Source organism: Aethalodelphis obliquidens, unplaced genomic scaffold (assembly GCF_003676395.1).
Source record: "Aethalodelphis obliquidens isolate GAN/ISIS:26980383/991018 unplaced genomic scaffold, ASM367639v1 scaffold37, whole genome shotgun sequence".
In the NCBI taxonomy this organism is placed as follows: Eukaryota; Metazoa; Chordata; class Mammalia; order Artiodactyla; family Delphinidae; genus Aethalodelphis; species Aethalodelphis obliquidens.
The window spans coordinates 18,554,435-18,564,722 of record NW_020837981.1 but is presented as its reverse complement, the minus strand read 5'-3'; the positions used below and the strand labels follow the sequence as shown (position 1 = coordinate 18,564,722).

Here is a 10,288-nt window from a genome sequence, read left to right as displayed (position 1 = left end):
TCTCGTTTTTTAGTATATAACTCTTTCCTAGCTCTTCTATTTTGGACAGTTTCTTCTTAGTTGAACTATTCTTTTTCAATTTGTGCAAATATGCATACAGTTGCTAAGCCTCCCCCTATCCATTTCCTACTTTCCCACCCATATGCTATCCTGGAAATATGATCCATTCATAGAAATTTAACATCTGCCTATATGATATACACTTCTAGCAAGTTATAGTCTTCCATGTATTTAAAGTTCCTGGAGAAACTTTAAATATATAAAGCCCCAATTGGTCTCTAATTTTCTCCCCCAAAATGTTTTTAATATCTGATTTTATCACAAGTTGGCAAACAAACAAGAAGAAAAATCAGTATTTTAAACCTTTCTTTTCTTTAATCTTACAACCAAATTTCATGTCATCCTCTTAGTTCGACCTCTGTAAAATCTCCTGAGTATAAAACTGAATATTTATCTCCACTACCACTAGCTTAGTGAATCTTTTGCCTGGAAAATTATAGTCACAGCCTAACTTTTTCGCTTGTAAATATTATTTTTGCCCTAATTATTTTTACTTAAAAAATAGTTGTATTCATGCTTTTTCTATGCAAATATGAAACCATGTATTAAATAACTAATATTTGCAAGTCACTCTTCTACATACTTCTAATGCATTAAAGGTGGCTCTGTGTTTTGGGCTTCCCTTGTGGCACAGTGGTTAAGAATCCATCTGCCAATGCAGGGGACACAGGTTTGAGCGCTGGTCTGGGAAGATCTCACATGCCGCGGAGCAACTAAGTCCATGAACCACAACTACTGAAGCCCGTGTGCCTAGAGCCCGTGCTCCGCAACAAGAGAAGCCACCGCAATGAGGAGCCCGTGCACCACAACAAAGAGTAGCCCCCACTCACCGCAACTAGAGGAAGCCCGCATGCAGCAACAAAGACCCAACACAGCCAAAAATAAATAAATTAAATAAATAAATTTTTAAAAAAACCTCTATAAAGGTGTCTGTGTTTCCATTTTTTTAAAGTAATAATTTCAAGGTTCTAATTTGTCATACACACACTACTATAGAACAACCAGCTCCCTCAAGCCTCTCAGATTTTCCAAATTCCATTATACACATGCACTTACACACAAAATGAAATCCTACACATGCGCATAGACACACCTTGTTACTGAGGCACCATGTCTAATTTAAATATGTAGTATTGAGTATTCAGTGTTATCCTTATTTCATTCTGCTATCATTGATGTTGTAGGCCATATCCCACAGTTGCATAATCTGCACTGTTGATAACTTTTAGGCTAGTTATAAAAAGCACAGTTTTTCATTTCAAGTTTAGATATTCTACATTGCTCCTGAATCTTAAGCCAAAAAATTAATATATTATTTGATTTACGCTATGCTTCTGAATGAATCAAAATACATATAAAAGCATTCTGAAGAGATACTCTTACAACCCAAAACACAATGCATTCTCATTGGAAAAAATAAAGGAAAATAATCCCAATCAAAAATTAGCTTATAGGGCTTCCCTGGTGGCGCAGTGGTTGAGAGTCCGCCTGCCGATGCAGGGGACACGGGTTCGTGCCCCAGTCCTGGAGGATCCCACATGCCGCGGAGTGGCTGGGCCCGTGAGCCATGGCCGCTGAGCCTGCGCGTCCGGAGCCTGTGCTCCGCAACGGGAGAGTCCACAACAGTGAGAGGCCCGCGTACCGCAAAAAAAAAAAAAAAAAAATTAGCTTCTAACAAAACATTTTAAAACATAGAATCAGTATATCATCCCTGGGATTCAGTAGATAAAATAAAGGTAGGATTCGAAACCCATTAAAATAACTCTTATGTGAGTAGAATATAAAATGATTATGTCTACAGTATTTATATAAATCATAGAAGGAATTAAAATCATTTATAAGAAAAGAAAAAATGCATTCTTAAAAGAACAAGCAGGTTGGGAAATTAACAGTGCAGAAATTCTAGGAATATTATTAAAACATTTAACAATAAAAATATTAAAAGATGGGTTACATCCATTAAAAGATGGATTACAGATGAAGAGTATATACACTGCAAAATAGATTTTGTAAAGTATTCTACAAGGAAGTCTAGGGAAATAAAATGATGGAAAAGATAAAAGTGGTTAAAAGAAAAGAATATCTTTGGCTCAACATCACTAATTATTAGAGAAATGTAAATCAAAACTACAATGACATATCATCTCACAGCAGTCAGAATGGCCATCATCAAAAAATCTACAAACAATAAATGCTGGAGAGGGTGTGGACAAAAGGGAACCCTCTTTCACTGTTGGTGGGAATGTAAATTGATACACCCACTATGGAGAACAGTATGGAGGTTCCTTAAAAAACTAAAAATAGGACTACCATATGACCCAGCAATCCCACTACTGGGCATACACCCTGAGAAAACCAGAATTCCAAAAGAGTCATGTACCACAATGTTCATTGCAGCTCTGTTTACAATAACCAGGACATGGAAGCAACCTAAGTGTCCATCGACAGATGAACGGATAAAGAAGATGTGGCACATATATACAATGGAATATTACTCAACCATAAAAAGAAACGAAATTGAGTTGTTTGTAGTGAGGTGGATGGACCTAGAGTCTGTCATACAGAGTGAAGTAAGTCAGAAAGAGAAAAATACCGTATGCTAACAAATATATATGGAATCACACATACACACAAAAATGGTCATGAAGAACCTAGGGGCAGGATGGGAATAAAGACGCAGACCTACTAGAGGATGGACTTGAGGACATGGGGAGGGGGAAACATAAGCTGTGATAAAGTAGAGTGGCATGTACATATATACACTACCAAATGTAAAACCGATAGCTAGTGGGAAGCAGCCGCATAGCACAGGGAGATCAGCTCGGTGTTTTGTGACCATCTAGAGGGGTGGGATAGGGAGGGTGGGAGGGAGAGAGACGCAAGAGGGAAGAGATATGGGAATATATGTATATGTATAGCTGATTCACTTTGCTATAAAGCAGAAACTAACACCATTGTAAAGCAATTATACTCCAAAAAAGATGTTAAAAAAAAAAAAGAGAGCGTTTCCCTGGTGGCACAGTGGTTGAGAGTCCGCCTGCCGATGCAGGGGACGCGGGTTCGTGCCCCGGTCCGAGAAGATCCCACGTGCCGCGGAGCGGCTGGGCCCGTGCGCCATGGCCTCTGAGCCTGCGCGTCCGGAGTCTGTGCTCTGCAACGGGAGAGGCCACAACAGTGAGAGGCCGGCGAACCGCAAAAAAAAAAAAAAAAAAAAGTTTCCAGAGTTCAGTTTGAGTAGAGCCTCTGATGGGTAAGGAGAGTAAGATACAACAGTGAAGCCAGATCCTGGAGGCCACAGGCCAGATCGTGCTGTGCTAATGATTCCAGGCTGTATTTGAAAGCCAAGGGAAAGGTATGGATAGACATACACTATTGATCTGGATATTGTATAACGCAGAGAAGTTTAGAAGATTTATCTCCTAAAACAGATTTATAGCTTTTATATCTTCTAAATTTACTCCCCCAAAAGGCTAAGAAACAACTCCTCTATGAGGTCGAAAATGGCTGTGGTGTAATTGCAAGAGTCATAGTGCAGTGAGAAGAACCTTGACCTTGGAAGAAAACTGGATACTATTCCTCTTCCTCAGTTTATTACCCAAAAGTATGTGAAATTCCCAGTGCCCCAGTTTCTTCAGCTTTAAAAGAAAAAGTAGTGAAAATCTCTCCTCGGATAGCTCATGGACCTGAAGTCTAAGGAATCTCTAAAAATGTAATGAAACAGAGGAATCAAATCATTCTCTGATCATCACAAATGTTAGCATTCCAAATAATATCAAAGAATTTCTTGCAAGTAATTCTAACTCATTTTAATCCAAATTAATAAAGCACTTGCCTGGGAATATGAATAAAGTAATTACTTATGCAAGCCAGATAAAATGATAACTGTGTTTAAACAAGAGATCTATAATCTTTTTTTCTTTCTGCTGTATTTATATCCAGGTGATTCTCTACTTCATTTAACAAGTGTTAATTATTAACACTACTAAATTCTTCAACTACTTCCACTCCCAACTCAGGCAATCTTTAGTGAATACCTCTTGAAAGTACACACATTTACAAAAGCCTACCTTTTTATTTAAGTCCCCTTTTGACCTTTCCTCAGCTTCTTGCAAGAGGAAGAACCAGTCTCACCTTTTACTGTGTATTTTGATGACATAACAGACTAACCCTGTAGAAATAGTGGCAGTGATTCCCTCTGGAGCTCTTCTAGTCTTTATTTTATGCCAAAATTTTATCTGTTTTAAGTTTATAATACTAATATCCTGATATTTGTTTTTCTTTTTGTTTTGTTTTATTGGTTTTGTTTGCATATTTGTTTCAGATCTTTTCCAGATTATTGGCATGTATAAAGCCACCACAAAATGAATGACATTTGGGACTAAAGATGCAACAGGAACTTCCACCAAAGTCACGTCATTATATTTACCAGGCTGCAAGGAAGAACTGGAATGACCACTCTGATACAAGCCTATTCTTGTAACCAGGTAAGGCCAGAACAGTCAAATCCTACGTTCCTGTGTCCATGTTAGAAATTAACACTAAAAACTGTGGAAATAAAGGAGTGAGAACCACTGGAGTTCTATGAGAAAGCTCTTAATTCGGCTTTAGATTATTAAGGGAGACAGAAAGAATTGAAGAAATGAATGTAGATTAAAGAATAAAGGTGCAAACTACTTGACTTTTATTTTTACTTCTTATTATTACTCATTTTCTTTCACATTTGCACAGTGATTCTGGGAAATGTCTTTTATAACCAACGATTTTCTAAGGAAGGAAGAATCAAGCAAGAGCGAAAACTTCACAGCCCTGACAATTGTACCTCACAAATATTCTACTTCTGAAATTTTATTGAACCTTAATTTTATACATCCCTTACAGATATTGGTATGCCAAGATTTTCAGGCAAATTTCTGTTAATATTTTCTGTGGAGTGAATAACTTTGGGCAGAAAACACGTGTCAGGATTCTGGAGGCTTGCCAGAGAGGAGTTGAGCTTCAATACAAACGTCATACCCTGCGGTTTCCTTCAAATCACTACAAAGGATCATTTAACCTAAACTGCACTTCACCTGCTCAGTCATCAGTCACCCTATGAATATTAACATGATCTCTCTAGACATTAAAATAAATGAATACAATATAAATATTGAATAAAATATTGAATAAAATAGTTCTTACAAAAGGGAATTGTGATTCTGCTCTGGATTTAGGTTGAAGTACTAAATATGAGTAACAAAGAAAAAAGGAGAAGTGACTACTAAAGGCATCATCATTGAATTAGGAGGAAACCCAACTGCTTTGTCAGTTTTATCTCAGGATGTTGATTCTCAAATAATTTGAATGGCACTGCAGAATGTGTGCAACTTTCTCAAGGAGTATAGCAAGAAGCTTCCCTTGCTTCTTCCGTGAACAAGTGAGTAAATAATATTATAATTGTTATACAAGTAGTATAAGTCGAAACAGGTTGATTAGAATCATGAATGAATGCTGAACACTCAATAATGAAAGAGGAATATCAGCAATTCCAAAGCTGCTAAAAGATATTCCAGGAGTATGCTCACATTAGTTGATTAATACTTTTTGTCCAGAGAAAAATTAGGAAGAGCCCTCCTCTCTTAAAAATGACGCCAGCAAAAAAGAGTCCACTGATCAGAAGCTCCACTGCAGAGTTAGATGAAATCGCCACTAGCTATGAATCGTGGCTTTTTTATGCTTATATCTAAGACATGTTTCCTTGTCCCACTAGCATTTTATTTTTATTCATTCAGAAATAAAAATGCAAAGAAAATAATCACATAATTCCACATCCAAAATATAACCACCGTTAACCTATTGGTGTATTATTTTAGGGACATTTGTATTTCATATTAATGGTGAATATATATACATATATGTATGATTTTAAATAATTCAACATTAATAACACTTATTTATAATTGGTTTTTATAAATATAATTATTAATGGTTAAAAATTCCTTAATCCATGGGATTTGGTATAAATCTACCAGTAATCATAGACTTGCATGCTTTCAGTTACTAGGAAGTTAATAGAGAATGCTAGAGAGGGAATCAGCTTTTATTAAAAACACTGGGTAAGCAGTTTTGAGAAGAACTGTGCTCACAGAGTCCAAGTTTGAAATTCCTGAACTTTTTGATCTTCTCTAATTTTTTAAAGACTTACTCTATTTAACTTTTTTTGATGATATAACCATGTAGTTTAAACCCATATGCAATGAGCTATTTTCCAAAATTTAGACAGTCCTTATAATACATAGATCATTGGTTTACAAGGTCAGCAAGAACAAGAATATTTAAGACTCTTGAGTTATATTATCAAAGTGTTTCCCACAAAGGGTTGTACCAATTTGCATTCTATCAGGCCAAATATTTGTTTGACCATATTCTTGCCAGTATGAACATTTTAAAACAACCATTGTCAAGTAAATTTAATTTCATTCGTTATTATGACTTTTCTATATTTACAAAATTTTGTATTTTCGACTAGTGGATTTTCTCTTCACAACATTTTTTTCATCTTCATGGACTTTTTTTTTTTTTTTTGGTTTAGATATTTTAGTGTCATTCCCTTGAAGAGGGCTAATATCTCAATATTAAAGAGTATACAATGAAAAAAAAGAACTCCATACCCAAAAGTATGCTCAAAAAGTCTAGTGATTTAGAAAGGCTAGAATCTTTTTCATAAATAAAAACTTATAATAGTTACCTAGAGTAAAATTATTTAACTTCAAAGCAAATGAAGTCATCAAAGATCATAGCATACACTAATAAAAGTCATGGCTGTGCTGTAATTCTTCTGGATACAGTAAATATTTAAAATATTGTGGGCCTACTATATGTGTATGGTACCATTCTGTAAAACTGAAGGATATTCATTACAAATAAAATGAAAATTCTGAATATATTAAATGATGGGAAAGAGTGAGATGGCCAATAACATTAATTCCCTAAAATTTTGTAGTATTTGACAATTTGATCATTTAATTTAACAAAATTGTAAATCCATGATTGAGTCAGGAATCCAGACAACCATGAGTTATTTTTCTTCTTTCAAGAAGCTCAGAGTAAGTTCTGGGGAAAAACAGCCACAAATTATTCTGTGCAGCTGTTAGTTTGCATACAAAATTGATAGCAGAAGCAAGGGGGAATATGTAATTTTGAAAATTGTGGGTATAAATAAATATAAAAACAATTAAAAATGCCCTCTTCTAGGTGAAGTACTGAAAAAAAAATCACCAAAAAGACTACTTATTAAAGAAACGTAATTTTTTAATTAATTCAAAATGAATTAAAGATCTATTTCTTGTCTCTTAGGGCTTCAGGAAAAATTGAAGGAAAATGATACTTTCCTGGACAAGTATCTGGAGAAAATAACCTACCTGAGAACAAATGGTGTGTAAAACTAAGAAATAATGAAGTGACTATTTAAATAAACAAATGAATTTACCCAACAGCTCTAGCAAAATTTTTCTTAAATATATATAATAATAAATGTTTAGTAGAATTTTGTTTGTGGTCTTCTGCATATTTATTTGTATATTTAGGAACCCATAGAGAGGACAAACATAGAACAGGGAGTCAGTCAATATAAAGAAATTACAAAAATTCTACCAAGATTGTGCCAAGATTATACTAAGAGGTCTATAAATAGCTCAGGGAAGCACTTCATCCACAACACTCTAATGGTGCCCACTGTTCTATACTGTATTGTAGTAACCTGTCAATATGTCACTCTCCTCCACTGTGCTGTGCACTCCTCGAGGGTAGGATCTAAGTCTTGACCTAGTTCACCTGTACTTTCCTATTGATAAGCACTCCAACAGATGTGTGGAAGGCAGGAAGACAGACAGGAAAGATTAATAATAGGGCATGAATAAAATGGATCAGATATGTGCAAAAACGCAATTCTCTCAGCAAAAGCAGTTCTAAGAGGGAAGTTTATAGCAATACAATCCTACCTTAAGAAACAGGAAACATCTCAAATAAACAACCTAACCTTGTGCCTAAAGCAATTAGAGAAAGAAGAATAAAAAAAACCCAAAGTTAGCAGAAGGAAAGAAATCATAAAGATCAGATCAGAAATAAATGAAAAAGAAATGAAGTAGACGATAGCAAAGATCAATAAAATTAAAAGCTGGTTCTTTCAGAAGATAAACAAAATTGATAAACCATTAGCCAGACTCATCAAGAAAAAAAGGGAGAAGACTCAAATCAATAGAATTAGAAATGAAAAAGGAGAAGTAAAAACTGACACTGCAGAAATACAAAGGATCATGAGAGATTACTACAAGGAACTCTATGCCAATAAAATGGACAACCTGGAAGAAATGGACAAATTCTTAGAAATGCACAACCTGCCGAGACTGAACCAGGAAGAAATAGAAAATATGAACCGACCAATCACAAGCACTGAAATGGAAACTGTGATTAAAAATCTTCCAACAGGCATGCGCAACCGGGTCCCCAAACATGGAGTCTTGTAGCCCAGGTCTTACCTGAATCAGAATGAGGGAGTGGTGGGTCCAGGTGGGGCTGTTGGCTGTGCCCCTGCTTGTGGCCTATCTGCACATCCCACCCCCCACCCCCGGCTTTCCCCTGCTCTTCACTCATGGAAGTTATCAGGCAAATTTTTTACCTACAAGGGACTGCGTATCTTCTACCAAGACTCTGTGGGTGTTGGAAGTCCAGAGATAGTTGTGCTTTTACACAGCTTTCCAACGTCCAGCTATGACTGGTACAAGTTTTGGGAAGGTGTGACTCTCAGGTTTCATCAAGTGATTGCCCTTGATTTCCTAGGCTTTGGCTTCAGTGACAAACTGAGACCACATCACTATTCCAGCATCGTGGAGGCTCTTTTGCAGCATCTGGGGCTCCAGAACCATAGGATCAACCTGTTGTCTCACAACTATGGGGATATCGTTGCTCAGGAGCTGCTCTATAGGTTCAAGCAGAATCGATCTGGTCGGCTTACCATCAAGAGTCTCTCTGTCAAATGAAGGTATATTTCCTGAGACTCACCGTCCTCTCCTTCTCCAAAAGCTTCTCAAAGCTGAAGGCGTGCTGTCACCCATCCTCACACGACTGATGAACTTCTTCGTATTCTCTCGAGGTCTCACCCCAGTCTTTGAGCCATACACCTGACCCTCTGAGAGTGAACTGTGGGACATGTGGGCAGGGATACGCAACAATGACGGGAACTTGGTTATCGACAGTCTCTTGCAGTACATCAATCAAAGGAAGAAGTTTAGAAGATGCTGGGTGGGAGCTCTTGCCTCTGTATCTATTCCCATTCTTTTTTTTTTTTTTTTTCTTTTTTCTTGCGGTACACGGGCCTCTCACTGTTGTGGCCTCTCACATTGCGGAGCACAGGCTCCGGACGCGCAGGCTCAGCGGCCATGGCTCACGGGCTCAGCCGCTCCGCGGCATGTGGGATCCTCCCGGACCGGGGCACGAACCCGTGTCCCCTGCATCGGCAGGCAGACTCTCAACCACTGCACCACCAGGGAAGCCCTATTCCCATTCATTTTACCTATGGGCCACTGGATCCAGTGAATCCCTATCCAGAGTTTTTGGAGCTGTACAGGAAAACGCTGCCGCGGTCCACAGTGTCGATTCTGGATGACCACATTAGCCACTATGACAGCTAGAGGATCCCATGGGCTTCTTAAATGCATATATGGGCTTCACCAACTCCTTCTGGGCTGGAAAGAGTAGCTTCCCTGTATTACCTCCCCTATTCCCTTATCTGTTGTGTATTCCACTTAGCAAGAAAAGCCCAAAAGAGGTCCTGGCCACCAAACACTATTCTCTCACAAAGTCCACCTGACTCACACTGGTGAACAGTATATAGTAAAAAGCCAGCAGAAGCTCTAAGGGTGACCTAATAGTCCACCTCCCATTCCTTTGACATCTGATCAAGTGTATGGACTTGCCTTTGTCTTTGTGTTATTAGGAAATTCTGATGGGCACTACTACTTACTGATGCAGAAAGATAGACAGACATTCTTTTGCATAAAAGTCTTTGAAACACTTCCATGGACTTTTCTGAAATATTTAGAAATGCTAATTTCTGGCCCTGATTGGAATTATCTAAAGGTGCCACCTTCACCTTGCCTTGAATGGCTTTAATTCTCTAAGTGACACAGCTTCAAGTGAGGATTAGTCTCCCTTGTCATAACTTTGGATTTAGTTTCATTGGCTGCTTCTAACT

General features: G+C 37.5%; 1 pseudogene; it reads left to right on the top strand.

Annotated features, from left to right (window-relative positions):
* The first annotated feature begins 8,583 nt into the window (after positions 1-8,583).
* LOC113632474 (mesoderm-specific transcript homolog protein-like) lies at positions 8,584-9,904 on the top strand (annotated as a pseudogene).
* The last annotated feature ends 384 nt before the right edge of the window (positions 9,905-10,288 follow it).